The sequence below is a fragment of the Crocuta crocuta genome, unplaced genomic scaffold (genome assembly GCF_008692635.1).
Source record: "Crocuta crocuta isolate KB4526 unplaced genomic scaffold, BGI_CrCroc_1.0 scaffold226, whole genome shotgun sequence".
Lineage (NCBI taxonomy): Eukaryota > Metazoa > Chordata > Mammalia > Carnivora > Hyaenidae > Crocuta > Crocuta crocuta.
Genome location: NW_027530997.1, coordinates 1,292,059 through 1,305,645, shown reverse-complemented (window position 1 = coordinate 1,305,645; position 13,587 = coordinate 1,292,059).

Below are 13,587 nucleotides of genomic sequence, written 5' to 3'. Positions count from 1 at the left end.
CCCGACAAATCTGAAAAGTAAGATCCAAAGGGATCAAAAACTGAACTGAGTCTTTGAACAAAGCTCATGAATATTTATAGTAATACAAAAATATCTACCACCCAACCAGGTAAAATTCAATTTTGATATCCAAGGGTATCAAATCAAAAATTAACAGGCATGCAAAGAAGCAGGAAAGTGAAACCTGTAACAAGAAGAAAAATGAATTGATAGAAACAGACCCAGAAATCCCATGGATGATAGAATCTATAGACAAGAACATTCAACCAGCTTTTCAAACTATATTACAGATGTTCCAGAAGATAGAAGGAGATTGAACATGTAAAATGCAGACACACATTCAAATCAAACTTCTAGTAATAAAGGCTATAGTTTCTGAAAGGAAAAATACATAGGGTGGGATTAGCAGCAGATTAAACACTGAAGATTATTTAACCTTCAAACATAGAAATAGACACTAATGAAGATGAAATACAAATAGAAAAGCATAGGAAAAAAGGGAATAGTGTGTATCTGTGAGCTGAGAGACAACTTCAGGAAGTCTAGTATACATGCAGTTAGAGCCTACAAAGGAGAAGATCAAGAGAAGTTGAAGAGAAAAAAATATTTAAGAAATAATACCCAAGGGGCACCTGGGTGGCTCAGTCTGTTAAGTGTCCCACTTTGGCTCAAGTCATGATCTCATGGTTTGTGGGTTCAAGCCTCATGTCGGGCTCTGTGCTGACAGCTCAGAACCAGAAGCCTGCTTCTAATTCTGTGTCTCATTCTCTCTCTGTCCCTGTCTCTGTCTGTGTGAGCTGGAGCGAACATCTTCTGGCATTGGGAAAGGACAAAAGCATCACAGAGACCTTGATCCTGACCTCATGGAGCCAGTAACTTGAAGCCAGAACCTCCCAACCTCTTGTTATCTAAGAGAACTGGTATGTTCCTCATGCATCAGCAGTATCACTGGAGAGCTTATTAGAAATGCAGAACCTCCAGGGACAGCTGGGTGGCTCAGTAGGTTAACATCCGACTCCGTTTTGGCTAATCTTGCCATTTGTGAGTGTGAGGCCCAACTCGGGCTCTGTGCTGACAGTGTAGAACCTGCTGGGGATTCTCTCTCTGCCTCTCCCCTTTTCATGCTTGCTTGTCCTCTCTCTCAAAATAAAAGAAAACAAATGCAGGAGCTCAGGCCTCACCCTAAACCTGTGGTCTCTGAAACAGCATGTTGAGAAGATTCCCCAGGTGAGTGATAGGCACATCAGAGTACGAGAGTCCTGCTCCACAAAAGCATAACTTCCTGTTTAAATTGTCAGGTATTATGTTAACTGGAGCTGAAATTATTTAAATACTACGTTGTATGCATTGTATTCCCAATAAAAAATAAAACTACTTGAAATGATAAAGATGGTATAACAATAGAAAAATACTTACATAACCTTTTTATTTTATTTTATTTTAATTATTTTAATTATTTTTGAGAGAACGATAGAGACAGCATGAGCAGGGGAAGGTCAGAGAGAGAGGGAGACACAGAATCTGAAACAGGCTCCAAGTTATGAGCTGTCAGCACAGAGCCCGACGCAGGGCTTGAACCCACAAACCGTGAGATCATGACCTGAGCCGAAGTGGGACTCTTAACCGACTGAGCCACCCAGGTGCCCCTTACATAAGCTTTTTAAAAAAGATGTTTAGGTGCTATTTATTTCCCTTCAGCACAGGTACCAAAGAGCAAAAACTGTAGCTGCAAATGAAGTTGCTATTCCTTTCAGAATGAAAAAAAAATGCAAATAAATTCCAAAGGCTTTCAAAGTCTCAAATGAACTCCAAATGCCACCCTGTGTTAAGGTCATGGCTGAACATTAAAAAGGCTCCAATAATGAGATAATATAGATGTACAGCTATAATCAATTTTTTTTAATTTTGCCAAATAGTTCTTGTTTATTCTAGATTTGAATTTCACCAAATGTAAGCTCTATAATAGTTTTATCAAGGTAAACTTTTTGTATATACAGTCCCCCCTCCCCCCCCCCNNGTTTTAAAGTACAGACTGAAATCACCTGCGTTAGTAGAAACAAACCCCCACCACTAGCATTTTCCATTTCTGCTGGCTGCTCAATTGAACTGCTTATGTATCCTGGCTCTGCTATAAAGAAATTTTGGGCCCAAATCCCAGGATTGATTCCACTGCAATAGGACTGTCAGCTACAGAATTCTGTAAAAGTTTCCTTCCTTCTACATTTATTTAACTCAAAGATTTGAAGTCTCGGTCACCTAAAGTCTTACAGTAACAAAAATTTCACAGGATAACTAAGAGAAGCAGAAAGAGGTGACTGAATCAATTTTGCCCCCATATGCTGAACATATTCACAGAATAGAAAATATATCTATTTGATAACCCAAAAAGCAATACAGTGTATTCTATAAATATATTTTGTAAATGCGCATGCAAGGTTGAAGCAGAACAAGGCTTGGGGAAATAACTTATGTATGTAATCTGCATCAAACAGGTAACAGCATCACTGCCATTGAGATTTCATAACCACATTTTATATAAAGAGAGGAAAAGGATATTAAAGTAACTACACCTTGGTTTCACACTGATACTGAAAATATGAGAATGATTAGAACTTCATAAAAATTCCATGAAACTGTGCATTGAAAAAGTGTGTTCTTTTGGTTTTTAATTTCTGACTACCTTCAGTGCCCACTTTTAATGGCTATTTTTCAATAGGTGAAGTCTGAAGGATAGCATTCATCTGCCAGCACTCTGTTTTTCTCTATTTTCCATGTGTATGTATCTGTGCCTCCTACTTGACTAAGAGCTCCAACCCTAGGCTTGTGCCCGGCTCCTAGAAAGCTCTCCATTTTTGTTTCCTATTTAGTTCTGTGTTGGGCTCACTCTGCTGCTACCACTCATAAAACTAGTTGTTCTGACGTGCTTAGAGTGTTCCATTTTATTCACGGATGCCCTAGAATTGTCTTGCTTGCCTCTAAGAGACTGGTTTTAAAGACGGAAATCAGAATTGAAATGATAAGGTTGCCATGGGGCTAGGTGGGGTTAAAACCTAAGAATTTGGGGGGCGCCTGGGTGGCTTAGTCGGTTAAGCGTCCGACTTTCGCTTAGGGCATGGTCTCGCGGTTCGTGGGTTCGAGCCCCGCGTCGGGCTCTGTGCTGACTGCCAGCTCAGAGCCTGGAGCCTATTTCAGAGTCTGTATCTTCCTCTCTCTCTGACCCTCCCCTGCTCACGCTGTCTCTCTCTCTCTCCTAGAAATAAATAAAAAAATATTTTTAAAAAATCTAAGAATTTGGATTCCTGTCTGCCAATAATTAGTGGACAGACTTTGGTAAGTCTTCTCGTGGTACAGCACCTCCCTAAGGAATGTGGTGAGAACCTCAGGCCAAGGGAAGGCAACCTGTCTGTGCGCATGGGAGACGTTCCTCGTGACTCACGAGGCCACCCAATCAGACTATATGTTACCATATATGGGAGACAAAGGAGCAAAAAGTATACAAAATGCCTCAAACCCCTGCATTCGAGGCTCAGCCTTTTTGGGTATGAACGCACAGAGCCCATGCAACAAGGACAAATAAAGTTGCTTTCTGCATAAAAAAGCCTCAGTGTCCTGTCTGTGTGAGAACCCTGCTACATCCTAACCTCTCCGGGCTTTGTGTTCTCTGAAAATGAGGGTTTTGCTCTACATTCAGTGATCTTCCGGGTCCCTCTCATCTTCAACCTTTTGAGCCCTCTACTTCTCCAGTCTTCCAATCTGCCCTCAACAGCCTCGTTGGACAGGACTAACAAAATAACCTTAGTGGTGATAGGGAAAAGTCTGTTGTAAGATGGCTGACAGGACTGATAAGGGCATTCCAGTCCCTTCCAGAACACTCCCCTTCTGGGTTTTCCTTCCTACCCCACTTGCTGTGCGAACAGACTATACATTGTCACCTTTGCTTTTGTTCAGGACTCAGACTTCAGGGCTCCTCTGAGCTCACCAGTGTAAAATTAACCTCCTCCCTTCGATGATCTCCAAGTGCCACGTGGTTCTTCCACCCGGTGATCCAAACCAGAATCTATAACTTTGGTTCCCTGACCGGGAAACCCAACTGCACTGGCCTGTTGTTGCCACCCATTTGGGGAAATGGCAAGGCGGTGACAGGATGAGGAATCGCGGAGGAGAAGGTGCACCCTGCCTGAATTTCAGCAGCCTCAAACTTGGTCACCTCGGTCGGGCCCTGCTCCCCCGTTCCTGCTGAACTTGAGGAGACTTGGCAAGTGAGGCCCTGGAACCGACGTCATTAACTGGTAAGCCCTGGGCCCCNGTCACCTCGGTCGGGCCCTGCTCCCCCGTTCCTGCTGAACTTGAGGAGACTTGGCAAGTGAGGCCCTGGAACCGACGTCCAGGCCCTAAATCTGGTAAGCCCTGGGCCCTAAATCTGTCCAGTCCTTCCCACCCATAGTGGTGGAAGGGGGAGCTGGTCATCCCCCAGAGACCCCAAAGGTCTCACAGGCAGGAATTCTGTGGGACGAAATGTAATAACCTCTGGGGTGTATGAGTATGAATGTGCAACTCGGTCTGGCTTGCCTGCCGAGCTCGATTCTGTGGCTCCACGGGTGGGCACCCTTAAGGTCCCCAGAAACCTTCGGAGTCTGAGTGGGTCCATCTGCGATTCTGTGGTGAACAGCAATACAGTGGTAGCACTGGAATAGTTTCCAATGGTAAGTCACAAAGCTGAGGCTAAGCATCACCTAAGTTCGTTCGGGACATGGCCAGATAGGCATCTGACTGGTCTCATTAGAGGAGTTACCCCTACCCCTTTGTCTTTGTGACATGGCCTCATATGAACGTTATAGGGTTGGGACAGAGCAAACCCACAGTTCTTGAAACTATGGTCGAGAACTTTGAGAAGGGGTTTTCCGGGGACTATGGAATTAAGATCACCCCTGGCAAGTTAAGGACCCTACATGAGTTAGAATGGCCCACTTTTGCTGTAGGATGGCCCTCGGAGGGAACCTTGGGTGTCCCAACTGTCCACCACATCTGGCATGTTGTCACCAGAGACCCAGATTACCCTGGTCAGCTCCTGTATATCGATTTCTGGGAAGAGATTTCCCAAACCCTTCCCCCTTGGGTACGATTTACCTGCAACAAACAGGGACAGGCTAGGGTTTTAGTCGCCTCAACAAAGCAGCCCAAGGAAGGTCAACAGATGTCCCAACCTCCACGAATTCTCACCGGTGATCCAGAGAAAGAACCACTCTTGCCCCTGCCGGATGAACCCCCTGGTTCCCAATACTCCGCCACGTTCGGCCTCCCCAGCACCTCCAGACTTGGCAGATCCTCTCTCCCCCATACCAGTGACCAGACTGTGCCCTTAGCCAGGCACAGGTGCTCTCCAGATGCCGGTCCACAGCCGCTGGTTCCAAGAGACTCTCCTCTGGGGGATTGGAGCTGGGTCTACGAGGCCCATGAATATGCCCAGCAGCAATGGGAATCCCCCGGGTGTTATTATGAGAGGCTATGTGAGGCTTACACCCTGTTTGACCCCAAGACACAAGACAGCCATGACAAAAAGACAGGGAAGGTCTGGCCTCCATAAGAGGGGAGGCCCAGAACCTCCTTAGCAAGGGGTCAAGGAGCATACTGCCAGGAGAAAAGACATTAAAAGAATAAATGTCCCAGCCAGGCAAAGTCCCAGAAACCCAGCCAATATGCACAAGAACCCTGCAAAAAAAAAAGACCTCATAGGCCTAGCAGGAATAGATTCAGATTGAGGGGAACCAGGCTCACTTCTTCCTGGCCCCCATGGGCCCACAGTCAAAATAAAAGTAGGAGGCCTAACTATGACTTTTATGTGAACTCAGGGGCCACACGGTACAGCATGAGTTCCTCCACCTACCTGAGTGCCTTATCCCTCCCCTCGGCCTGGATATACTCTCAAAGCTGGGGGCCCAAGTAACCTTTGAGCCAATGGGACACACCAGCCCCCAGTTGGATCCAAATGGAGGCTATTCTGTGCCCAGGCCCAACCAAAAGGCCCACCTAAATTCAGAACTGCCTTCTCCACTGTGTGGGCCAAGGACAGCCCCCCACCCCTGGACTTGCCCATGACTGGGCCGCTGCCATTGTAAAGTTAACCCCAAGGGCTCAACTGCAGAGATAGTGGCAATATCACCTCCCACAAGAGGTATCGACCAGTTCAAGCCTTGGACCTGGTGGTCCCAAACCCATACACCCTCCTCAGCCAGATCCCAGGCTCTGCCAGCTGGTTTACCAGCCTAGATTTAAAGGATGCCTTCTTCTGTCTCTGCTCGGACTCCCAGAGCCAACCCTTGTTTGCCTTTGAATGGACTGAACCAGACATAGGGCATCAAAAAAAAAACAAACAAAAAAAACCAAAAAGCAAAAAACAAACAAACAAACAAAACCAGAAAAACCTCGCCTGCCCTCTTCGGAGAGGCACCGGCTGAAAATCTCACCGGCTTTCCAAGGGAGGCCACACATGGCACCCTTCTCTTGTATGTGGATGACTCCTCCTTGCCAGCGATCCCCGAGAGAATTGTACAGAGGGCACAAGGACCCTCCTACAACTTCTGTCAGACTCAGGGTATCCAGCCTCATGAAAAAGAAAAAAGGGCACAGATCTGCCAACAGCAAGGCTGATACGTAGGCTTCCTCCTCACTCAAGGGAAGAGATTACTAGGGCCAGATTGAGAACCCCCTGTCTGCACAGAAGAGGTGAAGCTGCCTTCTAGAGATAAAGGCCACCCTGGGGCAGGCACCAGCCCTTGGCCTGCTGAATACAGAAAAACCTCTTAATCTCTTTGTGGGTGAGAAGAAAAGGTTGCCCTCGGGGTTCTCACACAGACCGTTGGCCCTTGGCAATGGCCAGTAGCATACTGGTCCAAGTGGCTGGACCCAGTGGCAGCAGGATGGCCACCGTGCCTTGGGGCACTAGCGGCCACAGTTCTGCTCATTAAGGAGGGAGATAAACTCACCCCAGGACAAGAACTAAATGTCAAGGTCCCTCATGCTGTAGTGTCTCTCATTCCTCTCCAACTCTCAGCTAGCACAGTATCAGGGACTCCTCTGCGAGAATCCACGGGTCACTCTTAAAACACTGTGGACACTGAACCCTGCAACTTCCCTACCTCCTGAGGACGGGAAACCAGATCATGACTGTTCTGAGGTGACCGACAGGGTATTCGCAAGCTGCCCATATCTGTGTGACCAGGCCCTACAGAACCTAGACCTCACCCTGTTCAGTGATGATAAATACTAAAGCTCCTCGAGCCTGTCTGGCTTCCAAAGAAGTTACGGTTCTGCACTGCAAAGGACACCAGAAGGGAGACAACCCTACAGCATGAGGACATTGTCTAGCAGACAAAGGAGCCAAGATAGCAGCTAATGAGGAGGTAGACATAGCTCCCTCCCTTATCTGCGCCATGTCCCTCACCAGGAGTTCAAAGAAGAAACTGTCCCCCAGTTCGGCTTACCAGCCACACCCAACAGCAATAACAGGCCTGAGTTCCTGGCGGACTGCTTACAGGCCTCAAAGCTGAGGGAAAGTCTAGCAGATGAATCACACCCTCAAGGGAAGTTCTGTCAGGAAACTGACCTCCCAGCGCCGGACCTATTGTCCCTGGCCCTCCTGCATGTCCACTGCACACCAGAAACTCAAGGTTTCTCCCCTTTTGAGAGGATTCTCCCAATCTCTTTAGGATCCCCCATATACTCCCTCTCAGCAAGGGACTTGGTCTAGGTCAAAGACTGGAAAAAGACCGTCTCAAATCACAGGGGACTGAGCCTCAGTCAGGTGTCTCTCCACAGTTTCACCACTCCAGAGTTAAGAGGGCCAATCTTGAGGAGCCCCACAATTTGGAAGACTAACCCAAGTCGGATCTTCAGCCCTGTTCCAACCACACCCCAGAAGCTGGCTGGTCTATACACGGCAGAAGCTTGAGGAATCACCAGGCCAATAAGATAATTAGACTGTCCTTACTCCTTGTCACCAGATTGGCAGAGGTTGTCCCCGAAACCTGGGGAAACAGCAAGAGGTTCCTGTTTGCACTCACCTTCCTCTTATGGACAGGATGTTCTGTTGGTATTGATTACCTCTAATCTGGGCCCCATTTGTAAGAGCAGGACACCTTCTGTGGAAGAATCTGAGGGGTTTAAAAACCTAAACGTGGTGTAACTTCTTCCGGCCTGCTAGTTTGGATGCCAGTAAGAAGGTTCCGGTTAAATAAGCAGTGTTGCTACCCGTCCTGACAGGGTCAGGAATAACCACAGGGATAGGGAATGGCATAGGAGGCAGAGGCTCTTCTATGGGACTAACCCGTGGCTGACTCCCTACTATCCCTACAGAGCCGAGTAAGTTCCCTGGCAGGAAATGCCATCCAGAAGAGACGGGTACTTGACCTCCTTACTGCCAAGAAAAGGGACACCAGCATCTTGCCCAAAGAAAATGCTGTTATTCTGTAAACCAGTCAGGAATACTCACAACCAAAGTCCGGGAACTAAAAGAAAAGAACCAGTCCATAACAAATAAAGATGATGCCAGCAAGCTCTGTTTAAAGGGGCATCAAAGGGGGTAATGGTAGGGAAAAATCTGTGACAAGATGGCTGACAGGACGATAGGGGAATTCCAGTCCCTGCCTGAAGACTCCCATCCCAGGTTTTCCTTCCTACCCCACTTGCCGCGTGAACAGACTATAAATTGTTACCTCTGCTTAAGCTCTGGGCTCAGAAGAATGATCTCTGAGCCCACCAGTGTAAAATAAACTTCCTCCCTTCCAAGATCTCCAAATGCCACTTGGTTCTTCCACCAAGTGATCCAGACCAGATTCCCTAACGATGGGATCACTCAGAGTTCATGGCTCATAAAATTCAAAAGGCCAATTGCAAAAGGTCTTTCTAACCTGATTTTTAAACTACGGGTTATAGGTAGAAGCCCAAGTACAACTTTTAATGGGTCGGCACTAAATTGTCCTCCCTTTAAGTGGTGCTCCAATTCAGAAACGAGTTTCTCCTCCAAGATTAATTACCACTGTCTGACACTATTACCCATTGAAATGTTCTAGAAGACCACAATACCAAGAGTTTCAAAAAGTGTCACACACCAGCAATTCCTATCACTGAAAACATGAATATGACAATTGAATTTAGAGGGGGGGAGGGGAGCTGCCCCCAGGTGGTTGGTGGTTTTTTCGGGGCCTCGCTTGCGCCTCAGCAGGGGATGATGAAAGCTGACACTGACCTTGGCAGGACTACCCAGGACATCTTTCTATTAGGTTAAGGTTTCCTTTAAAATGCTTTGGAACAGACGAAATAGAGAGGAATTCTGTTGTCAACAACCAAATGTGCTGCTTAGTGTCACCTTTTCAGTTCCATGACACACACATTTGCATAGCAATTGCTAGAGAAAATCTTTCTTTTCCCTTCTAATTGGATTGAATTGCTCCTAGATCTTTCTTCTAGTCCCCAAAAGCGATAATGAGGGGGTGGAATAACTTAAGCTAAAAGGTAGAATTATTTAAAGCACTCACTTTGGATTCCAAAACCAGATAGGTGTTTCCTCTCTCTGTCTCTCCTTCCTCCATTCCTCCCTCCTTCTCTTTTCTTCTTTAATGAGTTTCCTGGGGTATATTTTTCCTTACGGATATCCAATAACTGTTTTCACATGGGCTTTGGCTGTGTGATTGTTCGTGTATGGCACTGAGCTGTGCTAATGTACAGGTCAGTAGGAGCCCCTACATTAGGAGAACCTTGAGTAGTTTTTTAAGCCTTCTGACTCCGATTTCCTGGGCTACACGATCCTGGGTGTGGAGAGAAAAAACCTTCTTTGAGGAAAAATCTGTTCTTGGGAATTTGAGGAATCCTTTCTCAGGGCTCTTCACACAGCTTTCATGAGGCAGCAGAAGGCAAGCTGAGGGCAAAACACAAGCTAGCGTGTGCACACACATACACACACCCTCGGATGGGATGTGTGTGACATTCCTCAGGCACTCCTGGCTGCCCAAGAACAAAGGAAAGGAAACAAAACAAATGGTTAATTGATAGAGATCACAATCTCGCAGGACGAGAGTCTCCACCAGTTTGCAAATGTCTTAGTAAATTACAAGAAAAAGGCAATTTATCAATAGCCTTATCTCCAGAAACCCATAGACTCAGTTTCCTGGATCCCCAGCATCACCCTCCCCTCCGGAGTGATGTGGGGAACAGAGTCGGGAAGAAAATGGCAGGAAACCTTAAGTTTCTTTACAATCTGCAGCCCATTGGCAAATACTTGAGGTAAATACAGGGTACACCACTTCTAGAGGAAAAACCACCTTAGCTTGACAGTAGCAATGCCTCGGGTATTTTAGGAGTCCTCTTTAGCATATCAAAGGCCCTCTGGAGGCCTCCCTTTTGCCTTTACCTCCCCCAGCTCCATAGTATATAACCAGTCACTCTTCACAACCCCAGGGCAGTTCTTTCTGCCCAAGGGTCCTGTCCCCGTGCTTTAATAAAATCATCTTTTTTCACCAATGATGCCTTCCAGAATTCTCTTTGCCATCAGCTCTGAACCCCTATCACTCCAAAACCCCATCAGCTGTATAGAACTCTTCTACCTTTTCCCTCTTCCTTTTCCTCTCCCCCTTTACTCCTTCTCCCACCCCCCTCTGAGAATGCCACAAAGAGATGATCTCAAGTACAAATACGGATATATGCAAAATAATAGGGTCTAGCTGCAAACCAAAGGAGAACATCTCTTAGCAGGAAAGGAGTAAGATCTTAAAGGGGAACGTTAGAGGACATGCAAAGGAAATGTGAAGAAAATCATTGTAGACAGGGACCAGAATTTTATATTCTTCATCACTCTCACAACAAATAAAAGTACCATCCACAAAGCAGGAGTGCAATAAAGAAACAAAACATAGCAATAAAGAAAGGTCAAAAAGAGTCTAATTTGACAGAGGATTCTTAAATGGGAGGAGGCAACTCTTCATTTAATTCCAATGTGCTTCTTTTTCCCATTTTAATAAAAGACAATGGTCGGGGGACGAGGGGTGTTGCAGGGGATGCTTTGAGTAACCTGAAGGGGTACAGCACATTTATAAATGTCTAGTTTACATGATGGCCACTGCTCTTTTAACTATTCGAGAGAATGTCAAGGAATAAATCAGAGAAAACTTGACTTTCCAAAGCTCTATTATTACATAGGGGCCATGGGCCACTCACTCACGATAAGCCACTTCAGCATAAAAGGTTATTTTGAGTTAAAGAACCATCAAAACCCAGTAGATTGAGGAAAAGATCTTTATCTCCCCCCTCAACTGCCTAAAAAGAATTTAGATGGAGAAGATACTCCAGCAAGGAGCTGTCACCATAGAGAGCTACATTATGACATGAACCAGAAACGGTCAACAGGGAGGAGCCAGGAAGACCTGTCTGGTCAAAGTCTTCTATATCCCACTGTTTCCAGAGTGGCTCAGTGAATATTTGTGTACCAAACATTTACTCTTGTTCATTCCTCTTGAGGATAGCATTCCTACTCTTTGAAGACCCAGATCCCTGTTCCCCTCTCCTCACTTCAGAGTATCATAGTACCTCATTTTGCCTGTTTTTGGAATTTCCAGGTCTGTCTGAATTCTTTATACGTATGCTATGATTTTTCTCCTGTTCATCTGTCTCATGTCAATTTGGTTCTTGGTTCAGCTACAAGGACCTCAAAGGGGACAGGGATTCTAGCTCCATGACAATTTCATTATAGATCATATTAATAAATACATCTTTTTTCTCAGATTTAGAAAGGAACACATGTGCCTCCATTCATTTAATTTCTCAATTATCCATTTTACCATAAAGTATCAGTAAGTTAAATACTTTCAAATAGAACCAAATTAATACTTCCCTTCACTTGAAGTTTTCAATGTACTGTTTCATGAGAAACTTTATACTTTCACTCAAGGCTGCTATTAGAACAATAGGTGAGATAACATCATTCCAGGAGAAGGAACTAGATAGCCTCTCATTCCAGGAGAAGGAACTAGATAGCCTCTACTTTCCTTGAAAGAATCGTTAAAAATAGCAATTTCTTCAAAAGTATAATCTATTCACTGAGCCTCTTCTACTCATTCTTAAGAAGAAAAATTACTTTTTAATACAGAATACATTTATTTTGAGCATATACATCTTCTATATACTCTCATTAAAATCAAACATGAATAGTATCCAATGCCTACTAAAATTAAACACACACATTTAGGTGTAGGCCTCCCCATATGCACACCAGCACAGGACAAGCCATATGTGGTCAGGCTCTCTATCAACTAGGTCATTCTTCCGAAACTACTGGCCAAGACAGATTTGTTGCTATTGACTATACTGCTGGGATGGAATTAGTAAATATTATGCACCAAAACTTCAGAGTTTTGGAGCCCAAGTTCACTAATTTCATGCACAACTGATGTAGTTTTGGGATGGTGGGGGTCTGAAGCTGATGGGCAAGAAAGAATTCTTGAGATGTCTTTGGTGCAGAAAGATGATTTTATTAAAGCACCGGGACAGAACTCTTGGGCAGGAAGAGCTGCCCTGAGGTTGTAGAGTGACTCGTTATATACTGTGGAGTTGGGGGAGAGAAAGGCTAAAAGGAGGCCTCCAGAAGAACTTTGATATGCTAAAGAGGACTCCTAAAATTCCAGGGGCCTTGCTATTATCTAGCTAAGGTTGTTTTCCCTCTGGTAAAACATTAACATTACCATAGTGGGGGGGTTCCTGGAGAAATGGTATACTCTATATTTACCTCAAGTATCTGTCAATGAACTACAGGTTATAAAGAAAGTTAATTTTACCTGCTATTTCCTTCTTGCCTTTGTTCCCCACATCACCATGCAGGGGAGGATGATGCCTGGGCTCCAGTAAACTGAGTCTACAAGTCTCTGGAGATTAGGCTATGGATAAGATTGCCTTTCTCTTATAATTTACTAAGATATTTACAAACTGTTGGCCCGCAGGTCTGTGATCTCCATCAGTTAACCACTTGTCTTCTTTCCTTTCCTTTGTTCTTGGGCAGTCAGGACTCCCTGAGGGATATGACACATATCCTACCTGGGGATGGGGGTAGGAGTGTGTGTGCTAGCTTGTACTTGGCCCCTCGGGCTGCCTTATGTTCCTTCATCACAACAAGGCTTGTTCCCCTCCTTCCTTCATATATATGGAAGGAAATATATGATATAATTTCTATCATATATATTATCTATTCCCACTATATCCCAACCTCCTTGTATTTTTATATCATAAAGATATTAATTATGTATTATATATATTTATTAGATCTTCTATTAGTTTTCTTCTACTAGATCCCAACCTCCTCCTTGTGAAGATTTTTTTTACTGACTCTTCTCCTTGCAGTATTTGAAACATGTGTTCATAGTAGGTGATTAATAAATAATCATTTGTTTATTTGGTGTATGTGCCAAGCTGCAATTAGGTTTAAGGTAATCTCCTATACTGTAATTGTTGCAGGAATTGTTTACCACAATACTCAAGATTGGTTGTCTTGCCCCTATGAAGAATGAAGAGGTGGATACAAAATGATCAGCAGGCAAGTTTATTAGA